The sequence below is a fragment of the Rana temporaria genome, chromosome 7, assembly GCF_905171775.1.
Source record: "Rana temporaria chromosome 7, aRanTem1.1, whole genome shotgun sequence".
In the NCBI taxonomy this organism is placed as follows: Eukaryota; Metazoa; Chordata; class Amphibia; order Anura; family Ranidae; genus Rana; species Rana temporaria.
The window spans coordinates 159226094-159238733 of record NC_053495.1 but is presented as its reverse complement, the minus strand read 5'-3'; the positions used below and the strand labels follow the sequence as shown (position 1 = coordinate 159238733).

The 12640-nt window shown below is 42.7% G+C and overlaps 1 protein-coding gene across 5 annotated transcripts in view; it reads right to left on the bottom strand.

Annotated features, from left to right (window-relative positions):
* CACNA1E (calcium voltage-gated channel subunit alpha1 E) overlaps positions 1-12640 on the bottom strand; it is a 265360-nt gene that overhangs the window by 156402 nt on the left and 96318 nt on the right. The gene's annotated exons all lie outside the window — the stretch shown is intronic.

Sequence of the window (12640 nt, the reverse complement as noted above, 5' to 3'; positions counted from 1 at the left end):
TCACTTGCGGCACAGGACTCTGAAGGATTGCCCCAGGTTGACATTCCTTTAGAGAGCATGCCCCGCTGACATCACCGGCTGCGTCTACAGTAAATATCAATTTGTGTTTACAGTACCTATGGGTAAGTCTTATTATAGGCCTACCTATAGGTAAAAATGTATATATTCATATACTGTGTATGTGTGTGTATATATATATATATATATATATATATATATATATATATATATATATATATATCAAATTTGCCCAAAATCTAGCTTGCTTGCGAGACATAGCAATATCATGACGTAGGCAACAAGTAAATGGGTGCTGTAGCAACCATCATCTGGAGACTGGTAATGTAATAGGTTCAAGCATATATTATATGCATAAGGGGTTTAGGGGCACCCGGCCCCTAATCTTACATTTTTTTTAAGCACATGATTAGAGCCTCAGGATCTAATTGGATTAAAAAAAGAGTGGGCTTGGGGCGCAGAGCACTGTGCCCTGCAACCTGAGCCCACCCAGTTGTGTAACAATAGCAAATACATTTTTGCTATTGTCTTCCTCATTTTCCTCCTGGTCAAATAGGAAGTGAGACCCGTTTGACCAGGGACTCTCAGTACCCACTTCCTTTTCTGCCAGGTGGAGAAGCCCCGACTGTTCCCTTGGCATACTCTCAATCTCGCGCTGCCTGTGACCAGGCAAACCAGGTGAACTGAGCTCCTAAGGTAAGGCCTCTGATCGTTGCCTCCTTTCCGCCCCCAGGGGGGGTGTAATGCTGTCTGCGGCAGTGAGGGGGGCAGGTTTGTTTGTCGCACCCAAAAATATTTGGTACCTACCGCCACTGTGCCAAATTTGTTTAAATACTATCTTGAAGATCCATTGTGTGCTGGTGATCTATGGGTGATATATGCTATAACAGCGATGCCAAGGGTGCAGGTCATTATCTGGTCCTGCAATGCTTCTTTGATGAAAGTCTCTGGCTTCAGACCCCCCGTTACCACTTCATAAAGTTCAAAATGGGACTAAGCAATACTGTGAGGCTTGATGTAAATAAAAATTGCTACCATTGCAATGCACTCCAGTAAATAGTTTCACCGGATATGATAAATACAAGGTAGGAAGGTCTGGGGTATATATATATATATATATATATATATATATATATATATATATATATATATATGACTAGGACACAATTACATTTAAGAAGATTTCTGGGGGCGGGGTTCCCAATGACAGGGCAGCTCTGATACTTATAATCCAATCTTGCAAACTCAAGCTGAAAAATCATGAGTGGGTCTCATGAAACTGTCAGGAGTTTTTTTTCTATTGCAAGCTGGTGCAGTAAATTAAAACAAAACAAGCGACATACTGTTTGTGCTAAATCTGCCATATGCCCAAGGGTTACTGTAGAATTTGTAGAATGCCTGCTCTATTATCGACTGGGACATTTTAACAGCATTGTACATTATTTCTTGTGTGGCTTTTTTAGTAATTTAGTACAAAATGTAATAAAATGTGTGAAAAAGCAGCACATGCATGGTAACCAATCAGATTGAATAGTTTTACGTTGATTACAACAAATTAAATGAAATGCTGACCAATGGGTTAATGCCCTTTTCATCTTGGTAATTCCTCTTAAATTACAGTTTGAAATCCTGCACCAGATTATCATCTATGAACAAATGAGGATGCTATAATTGGCTGCTGAGGCACTCTGGCTGAACCAAAGCCTTATGCCACGTACACACGATCGTACATTCCGACAAGAAAAGTCCGGTGTGAGCTTTTGGTCTGAAATTTCTGACCGTGTGTATGCTCCATTGGACTTTTGCTGTCGGAATTTCCGCCAACAAAAGATTGAGAGCAGGTTCTCTATGTTTCTGACGGAAAAAGTTCCTATCGGAAAATCTGATTATCTATATGCAATTCCCACGCGCAAAAAAACATGCATGCTCAGAATCAAGCAGAAGAGCCAAACTGCCTATTGAACTTCATTGATCTTGGCTCGTCGTACGTCTTGTATGTCACTGTGTTCTTGACGGTCGGAATCTCCGACAAGATATGTGTGACCATGTCGTTTGAGCCAACATTCTGTAAGAAAAAATCCACGGTTTTCTTGTCGGAATTTACGATCATGTGTAAGCGCCATTAGAGAGAAGTGGGGGGCTACCAGGGGCTCCTCATGGCACCCAAAAGGGTGAGAAAGGGCTGATGAACACGGCATACAATTTGATTTGTTCAGATCTGTAATTTATATGAATCTGAACGCAGCAGTGCTGTATGCTTTGGGCTCATTCAAAGTGGTCAGTTTTGGACTGCAGAGTATAGCAGCATAAACCAAAACTAGAAAGCTCTGTCTCTAAGGTCCTGTGTAAGGAATGTGGTTTACACAGTACATACACTATAATGTCAAAAGTAATGTGACATCTGCCTTTACATGTACATGAACTTTAATGGCATCCCAGTCTTAGTCTGTAGGATTCAAAAGTGAGTTGGCCCACCCTTTGCAGCTATAACAGCTTCAACTCTTCTGGGAAGGCTGTCCACAAGGTTTAGGAGTGTGTCTATGGGAATGTTTGACCATTCTTCCAGAAGCACATTTGTGAGGTCAGGAACTGATGTGGACGAGATGGCCTGGCTCGCAGTCTCCACTCTAATTCATGATAAAGGTGTTCTATCGGGTTGAGGTCAGAACTTTGTACAGGCCAGTCAAGTCCCTCCACCCCAAACTCGCTCATCCATGTCTTTATGGACCTTGTTTTGTGCACTGGTCCAAATCTATTGGAGGATAGGCCATTGTGGTGTAGGGTTGTTTTTCAGGGGTTGGGCTTGGTCCCTTAGGTTTGGAAAATGTCATGCTCCCAGCTTTTGGGGACAGTTTGTGGATGGCCCCTTACTGCTTTGACATTATTCTAGGCTCGTCGTAGTGTTGTATGTCACCGCGTTTTTCGACGGTCTGAATTTGGTGTTTCAGTGTGTATGCAAGACAGCTTGAGCGGAATTCCGTCGGAAAAACCCATCTGAGTTTATTCCGACAGGAACTCCGATTGTGTGTACGAGACATTAGTTTCAGCAAAAGGAACTCTTAAGGTGTCAGCATACCAAGACATTTTGGACAATTTCATGCTCCCAACTTCGTGAGAACAGTTTGGGGAAGGTCCATTCCTGTTCCAACATAAATGTGCACCAGTGCATAAACAAGGTCCATAAAGACAAGGATGAGCGAGTTTGGGGTGAAGGAACTTTACTGGCCTGCACAGACTCATGATCTCAACCCGACAAAACTTCTTTAGGGGATGAATTAGAGCAGAGACTGGTCAAACATTCCCATAGACACAATCCTATACCTTGTGGACAGCCTTCCTAGAAGAGTTGAAGCTGTTATATCTGCAAAGGGTGGGCCAACTCAATATTAAACCCTATGGACTAAGACTGGGGTTCCTATAAAGTTCATATGTATGTAAAGGCAGGTGTCCCAATTCTTTTGACAATATAGTGTATGTACAGCTCAGTGATAATGCGTGAACAGCAGTAGACCACAGCAACTGGAAAATCACGAGTTAGCTGACTCAACCTACACTCTTATTTCTTTATCATCCTCAACACAACAACATTTTGCCAATGCCATTTGCATTGGTTATATAATAATCCTATAAAGTGCATTAAACCAATTAGGACCTCCAGGTGATATTGGAGCATTGTCTGACTAGCCCGTTGGTTGGTAACATGATGTTACTCCAGAAAAGGGAAGACTAAATGACAGTAGCAAATTATTAGGTCAATTATTGACAAATAATGAATTTAATTAAATTAATAATATGCTTTAACGCCACTAAAATGTAGGGTTTATTAGGCATGGATAACACCTACCATAACTAAACAATCGATTAAGTTTGGATAGAAATGTATGGAAGTCTTAAAATGATCCTGTCACTGATCCTTAAAATAACAAAAAAACTGTTGTATACATCCTGATCTGCTAGCCTGTGTCCATCTGGCTGCTATGGTTCCTCCTAAGGACCCCCCCCCCATCACTATTGTGCCCTGCAGTGACTAGAAATCAGCAAGAGCAACTACAGCAACCAGTGGGGGGAATCACTATTTAACCAGCCCGGAGGAGCCAAAACAGATCAGCAGCGGGAGCTTTGCTATAGAATGAATGTTTGGCAAACAGACCTTTGAACAGGTGTGCATAAAGCTATTTTACTTACAGGTTAGTCCTTTTGTTATTTTGTAGACTCCTAACAGCGTGACTTTAAATCTATGGGGGGCTCAAACAGGAGCAAATTGAATGAGGTTTTATGCAACACTGATTGAATACGTTGGAAACTTTTATTAACAAGATGTTAAATATTGGTTGATTGCTTTGAGTCAATGGACATCCATATTAATGTGCTTCCTTATTAAAGGAAACAGAGTAATGAGGTATGGAAGCTGCCTTTGACAACCTCTCCTTTAAAAATAGTAGTTCTCTTGCTGTCATGCTGATCCAATGGTTTCAGTACCTATTCACAGCTCTGACTTCACTCCTTCCTTCATGGTCTGCAGTCTTGTTCTGAGATTTTGTCCTAAAACTAAAATCCAGGCCCAGCCAAGTACCAAGGTCAGCAATGGCCACCTCTGTTTTCTCATTACAATTTCTTTTTAAATAACCCTGATATTGGATACTAATGCCTGTACACACGATCAGAATTTCCAATGGAAAAAGTCAGACGGAATTTTTTCATGGGATATTCCGACCGTGTGTATGCCCCATCGGACTTTTTCCGTCGGAAATTCCATTCCTCTGTATGGAACGCCGACGGGGAAAAAAAACATGCATGCTCGGAAACGATTTGACGCATGCTTAGAAGCATTGAACTTCATTTTTCTAGGCTTGGCGTAGTGTTGTACGTTACTGCATTTTTGACAGTCAGAATTTGGTGTGTCCGTGTGTATGCAAGATAGCTCGAACAGAATTCCGTCGGAAAAACCCGTTAGAGTTTATTCCGACGAAAACTCAGATCGTGTGTGCAGGGCAAAACATTTATGGGTAATAACACCAGGCGTAGATGATCCAGGGAATATCTGATTGCCTCCTGGGGGATCAAGAAGGATTTTTTTCCCACTGCAGGAATTAGATCATGCTTTAGCTTAGCCAACTTTGAGCTAAATTCTTTACGCTACAATTTCTTCTCATCTCCATATTGCACCCTCTTATTTTACTGCATGGTGTTTTTATTTACATTTGATAAGTGCATGTGTCACAATGATGTATGTGCATGAAACACTCATCACCATGGTATGCGTAATCCGGCTTATATAATTGCGCTTTGTTTTCATGTATCAACCTGGTAGCCATGGTTACAGCAAGGTACACCTGGCTAAAGAGGTAAAGCTGTGGCACAACAGTCACTATAGGTAATGAGAGAAAGCTGCAGCCTCCTACACCTTATAATTCATATCACTGTGAGAAAAATATTAGCACGCTACCCAATAATACAGTGCAAATTATGTGAAGACAAAGAATTCAAACACAATAAGTGTCCATATAAAAACTTGAAAATAAATTAAATGATCATATAAAAGTCCAACATGTGCTCAAAACCAATGCAAAATGCTAAAAAGCAGTGTTCATTCAACGCTTCTTCTTCATATAAAATCAAAGAGGCTTGGCTTACCAGAGCAGTTGGATCTCAAATTATAGAGATCAAATGCGCTCATGCAAATGACAGCCAACATGAATAATCCTCTCCTCAAAATCCTCCACACACTGCTTCTTTCCAATGGAACCGAGCTGTTTAACCCCCTTGGCGGTAAACCCGAGCGTGACTCGGGGTTGGTTTTTCATGTTAAGATCGGTATCCCCGAGTCACGCTCGGGGTGGACGTGCAGAGTGTGCAGTGGCGCGGCTTACCTTCTCGCTGGATCCACAGGCAAGTTACTTACCTTGTCCCTGGATCCAGCGATGCCACCCCGCTGTGTGAGCGAGCGGGACCTCCTCGCTCGATTCACAGTGTCCCCGTGTGCCGCCGATCTCCGTTCCCTGCGACGTTACGACGCACGGGAGCGGAGAACGGCGCCAAATTCAAAAAAGTAAACAAACACTTTACATACAGTATACTGTAATCTTATAGATTACAGTACTGTATGTAAAAAATACACCCCCCTTGTCCCTAGTGGTCTGCCCAGTGTCCTACATGTACTTTTATATAATAAAAAATGTTCTTTCTGTCTAAAAACTGTAGATTGTCCAAAAGTGTCCCTTTATGTCAAAAATGGTTTTAGATCAGCTAGAAAACAGCGATAATAAATTATAATCACTTGCAGAATTGTGCGATAGCGATTTGTGGGGAAATTCGTCATAAAAAAATAAAAATAATGACAGCGACAATTCTGCAACTGAGCAAATTTCAGTGATTTTGAGTTGATTACATTATTGAATAATTTTTATTAGAATTATATTATTATTTGTTATAATTATTTATAATTATTTATTATATTATAATTTATAATTTTGTTTTAAAAAAAAAATCATACCCGGGATGCCTACAAGACTCTTGCTTGGTCATATTTAAGTGAGTTATTTCTAAAAATTACAGGCCTACAGTATAAAACTCCAAATTTCCTTGCAAAATAATTGTACCGCTTTTGGTACGCAATTCCAGACAGAATCATACTGCCAGGGAGGTTAACTAAAGGATCACTCGTGGATATGGACCATCTGTCTTCAGGTTGTCTCAGACACATAGGATAATGGAAGGAAGAGGCTTCATAGTGTCGTGCTTTAAACATATATTTATTAAAAATAGGTATGTAACACTAACATTCAAGAAAATGGTGAATATCACAATAGTAACACAGCCATGGATCTTGCCAACAGGCTCATACGTGGTGACTTCTAAGTATTCCTTAGACGTCACCACGTATCAGCCTGTTGACAAGATCCACGGCTGTGTTACTACTGTGATATTCACCATTTTCTTTAATGTAAGTGCTACATATTTTTTTATTAATATACGTTAGAAGCACTACACTATGAAGCCTCTTCCTTCCATTATCCTATGTGTCTGAGACAACCTGAAGACAGATTGTCCATATCCACTAGAGATCCTTCATTTAAACAGCCCGGTCCCATTGGAAAGGAGCAGTGTGTGGAGGATTTTGAGGCAAGGATTATTCGTCTTGGCTGTCATTTCCATGAGCGCATTGGACTATATTTTGAGATCCAACCGTTTTGGTAAGAGGCTTTGATTTTATATGAAGGCGAAGCATCAACTGAACACTGCTTTTTGCTGTGCTGTTCAACCGTGTTGCTAGCTTAAGTTCCTGTCTGCAGTGTGCTATGATTACCTTCCTGTGTACCATTTTTGGCTCGTCCCTGACTTCTCCTGTTTGCCTGTGACCCTGACCTTTTGCCTGTCCCTCAGTTACCCTTGTCTGCCTGTTGCCCTGACCTCAGCTTACCCATCACTTGTCCTGCTTGCTGCTTCCCCTCTCTCCCTGCGGAGCGTGACCTAGGGGATCCCAGGGCTCCCGACCTGGATCCAGCTGCGGCGAAGGCCATCCTCACCACTAGAGGCTCGGGTGAACACAAAGCTGGGTCTTAGACTCTGCGCCCTGGGGAATCTTTGGTTCACGCTTCCTCTCTGATAGCAGCAGTCGGCTATAGGGATCACTACCCTGTGGTGCATCCCTGACCCCAACGGGGTGCACTTATCACCTGGCCACAGGTGACCTGACAGTTGGACTTTTATACGATCATTTAATTTATTTTCAGTTTTTATATGGACACTTACTGTGTTTAAATTCTTTGTATTCACATTATTTGCACTGTATTATTGGGTAGCACGCTTATATTTTCATCACATATACTATTAGCTAAAGTATTCAGGTTATTTTAAAGTGTTTGTTAATGCATTTCTATAAAACTATGCCAGCGCCGCTATTAGAGGCTGGCATAGCACACTGTGTAAGTTGTTTTGAAAAAGGAGTGTTCTAAATGCCAAATTTCAGCTGTCTTTAGGGTGGTCACATGACTCACGGCCGCTTTACAGTTCCAATGAATGTCTTCTGCGGGAGGAGCCGAGATCTCCTCTGACGTCAGCCGGGGAGATCACATGGCCGCTCGTCTCCTCCGCAGAAGCCCTTATTCAGAGCAGTAAAGCGTCCACGAGTCACGTGACCGGCCTGAATACAGCTGAAACTTGGTATTTAGAACACTCATTTTTCAAAACAACTTAAACCGTGTGCTATTCCAGCCTCTAATAGAGGGGCTGGCAGTGACAATTTAAGGTTTTACAATAATAGTGGCGGGGGGGGCAGGGGGGCGTCGCCGGGCTAGAGACAGACAGAGAAGGAAATGACAGGCATGAATGAGGGGTGGGGGGGGGGGAGAGGAGAGCTGAGAACAGGCAGCGTATGATGGAGGGACACACTCTAACCACAGTGGTCATGGCTCAGCAGACATGATTTTCATGGTCAGAGCAGAAAGGACATGTAGGAAGTGGCAGGATCAGGGAGGTTTTTTTTTTTTACAGTTTAGAGGGGGGCAGATTACACAGCACAAGCACTGTGCTGTGTAATCTGCTTTAAGGGACCAGGATCTGTATATTTTTCTGGGGGGTTAACAAATGCTATAAGTAGCAGCACCTTCATTATAATTTTTTGGACAAGCGCAAATATATATATATATTTTTTTTACACAATTCATATCACTGATCAGATAAATTATGAGAGAAATGAGTTTCCCCTGTGCTCAGTTCCCAATTATACAGATCATTCTGCAAGACAGAATTACGAATAATGACTTCACTATATTACCTTGTTACCATATGTCAGTCATCATTAAATAGCACAAATTGTGTAGAGATAGTCTAATGCACAATACAATGTTCTTTTCTTTAGAAAGCCTTCTTATGGACAGCTCAACATCTTTACAGATATGGTTTCATAATTGTAATGATGGTATTGTCTAATCTGCTGAGCCTCGGGTCTACCTACACTAGTGCATTGAAGTAACAGGCAGTCAAAACACGTGTTAATGCAATGCATGGTGATGCATCAAACACAGTGTGATGTGCGCTCTACTATCTATTTTTGAGTGGTGCTCAAACCACCTGCACAACATGCTTGGGTTGTTGCTTGTTGTGGTCCACTGTATTTAAAAAAAAAAAGCAGCATGTCCAGTTTTAGTGCATTGCAAACCGTTAGACTACCATTTAAAATCAATAGGATGCTCAACATAATGCATGCAAAATACAGCGGAACCTTGGATTACGAGCATAATCCGTTCCAGGAGAATGCTCGTAATCCAAAGCACTTGCATATCAAAGCGAATTTCCCAAAAGAAGTCAATGGAAATGAAAATAAATTGTTCCGCATTGACTTCAACGGTATGCAATACCGCATGTGGCCAGATGTGGGGGGCGCTGTAGAGTCTCATAAACACTCAGAAAGGCCCGAAGGCTGAACTCAGAAAGGCTTGGGACGGAGTATTTCCGAGATTTTACAAGCATTTCCGAATGGCTACGATCGGCACCCACCCCCCACCTCAGGCCAAACACGGTACTGCACACCGCTTTGGCTTGAATCTTGCTTGTTTTGTGAGACAACACTCGCAAACCGAGTCAGGATTTAAAAAAAAAACTGTGCTCATATTGCGAAGCGCTCGTTAACCGTGTTAGTGGGCCCTTATTATTTAAATAGAGTTCTTAATTCTTAACTGCAGTAACCCATATCAGCCAATGTCAAATGTTTTACATGTCCCTCCAGGCGAGATCAGGCTCCACACTCCACAATGACATCTCAGGTGCTGCCCCGGCTTGTCTCCACCGAAGCAATCAATTGTACCAGCAACAGAAATGCCACACAGTGAGATGCAAAATAATATTCTTCCTTTGATTAAATAGCCAGCAGGAACAGATTTTATTCTGACATGTTTCATGCTAGGCATGGCACGTTCGCAAATAAAAATTGATATTGGACTGGTCTGACTAAGTGAATTGTAATTGGTTTTACACAAAGTAAATCTGTGCTTTGCTTAGGCCCCATTCAAACTTGTGAATGGGACCATTTGCGATAAACTGAAGAAGATCCAGGATGGTTCCCTGTAATTGGCTGTGGCTGGGAAGCCCCATTGAAATCAATGAGAGGCTGCAGCTTGCACAGTTCTTTGTGGCTGATCGCATGTACAGTAGTCGCTTGTGAAGATTACTTGCAAGTGATCGGTACAAACTGTCGATTAAATGTGTTCGGCTGCTAATAGCTGCAGGAGCTATCAGCCTCACAACCAGCCTCCTAAAACCGACAACCACAGCAGCTTACGCTAGCCTGGTCTTCGCAGCCCCACTGCTCCATTTTCTTTATACTCCACTCCTCCTCTTCATTGTCTGCCCCCATAGCAAGTACTTGCTACGAGGACAGACATGCAGGCTCGCTTCTGGGCCGTCTCTGTGTGTCCATAGACACACAGAGTGGGGCTCAACCCTGCCCCCCCCCCCCACTCTCTGCTCACTGGCTTTGTCTGACCGCAGCAGAATCCAATGGTTCCCACTGCTGTATCTAAGCCTATGATAGAGAGAGGAGAGGAGAGGAGAGAGAGAGAGAGAGCTCTTAGCCACAGCACTAGATCAATATCAACTCAGGTAAGTATTTGGGGGGGGGGCTGGGAGGAAGCTGCAAACGTTTTTTACCCAAGGACCGCTAGCTCATGCTTTTCACATAGAGACCAACGAGTTTCAATGTCTGTGAAAAGGACAGAAATTCTACCTAGCAATATGGCTTTACTTTCATGGAGAATATTAGATCATGTCTTACAGCATGAAACAGCAACAGGATACAAACAAGTACACACAGAGGAAAAACAGTACTTCCTCCAATTACATCATATCATAGATACACACTATAATACCTCAGCGCCACCTGCTGCATAGATAGGTATAATGCATACAGTATTGTCAGTTTATTAGCAACCATGATGTTGTTCTTTCCAACCATTGCAGCCCTTGAAATGACTGATCAGAGCAAGAACATTGAGAATCCAAATTGCCAATGTCCCATACATAACAAACCACACCCTCCTATGAAGTGTATCATCATCATTGTTCTGTTCAATTATTGTGTCAGATCAACATCACATCACTACACTTCTAGTTGGACATTGCCATGAACAAGTTCAGCACCAAGGATGACACTTTATGGAAGGAACAGTAAGATCTGTAGGTATTTGGAGGAAGAAATGACGCATATCCTCCATCCTTCGCAAATGTGTCAAGTATCAAAAATTAGGAGGCTCCAACTACAGCAAATGGTAGAGAGCCCAGCGGACAGAATAAGCATAGAACCATGCTTCATAGACAACAGTGGAAACAGGTTCAGCATCTTTCCAATGTCTTTTGGAGTCAGTGGAAGCAGAAGTACCTTTACAATCTTCACGGTCCTGTAAACAACATACTAGCAAACCCAACCTACAAGTGGGCAAAATAGCCCTATTGAAAGAAAAGCATACCCACCGCAACTGTTTGCCTATGGGTCTCATTACAAAGATGAAAGGTTTGCAAAGTAGAGGTCAAGGTACTGGTATTTCTTTTGCCAGAGAAAGAAGATGTTTATTTTAAACCAACAACTTTATTCAAAGGAAGGTAAGAAAGACTGGGGCATGCTGCTGCCTTTCCCAATGAAGAACTTGATTCAAAGGGAGGAAAGAAGGACTGGTACACGTTGCTGCCTTTCCTTCTGAGGATACACTCAAAAACTGTCTTTTGTACCATTAATGATGTTACAAGATTTACAATATGTTAGTGGTCACTGTCTGCTAATTCCATTGAAATTGTAAGTTACAGCTATTTTGCCACAACTTTGACTGGCGCTTTGACTGGAGGGAAAGAACAGCAACAGTCATGATACTTTGCCCTGCACACACAACAAAAATTACCCCCCTGTTGCAATTGGTGGGCAGTACTGATGCCGAACATACATCATGCATATGAATGGTAAACACCGACAACTGTGTGCAATGCAAACTATTCGGGTGTGTTTTTGCCGCACTTAATGAGTTAAAACAGGTAGTGAGTAGGTGACTCTTCATCACATGCCAAACACCTATGAAAAGCTATCTGAACACGGATTGCTTTTCAGAGGCTTGGTAATTTAGCCACATGTTAAACCTTAGTCTGATTATAATGCCCAGTGCTATCTCTGCGGGCATATATACTGTAGTATACTCAACAAAATCTCTGGACTCGGCTGTCAGTGTCTCAGGGGAGCAGACGGCTATTTCTGTGTAAATGAAGCCTGCACTGTTTGTAGGCTCCGCTTAGGGTTGCCATCTATCTGAGATTCACCCGGACAGTCCCATCTTTGCATCATGTGTCTGGGTTTCCAACTGCCAGACCCCCAGACACATTATTCTCGCAGCATACTTGCCAGTGAGAAGTCCCCAGTGCCTGCCACCAATGTGTCTTCCCCTCATCCCTTTGGCCAGTCCATTGTCCACTCCGCTGAACCCCTGCTAATCCTGCTACCCCCAGTCCACTTTGCTGCCCCATCCACTTTTCTGCCACCCTGACCACCCGCTGCCCCTAGTCCACCCCTCTGCCCTCCAGTCCACTCTGCTGCCCCCCTTGTCCATCCTGCTGCTCTCTAGTCCACTCTACTGCCCCCCTGTCC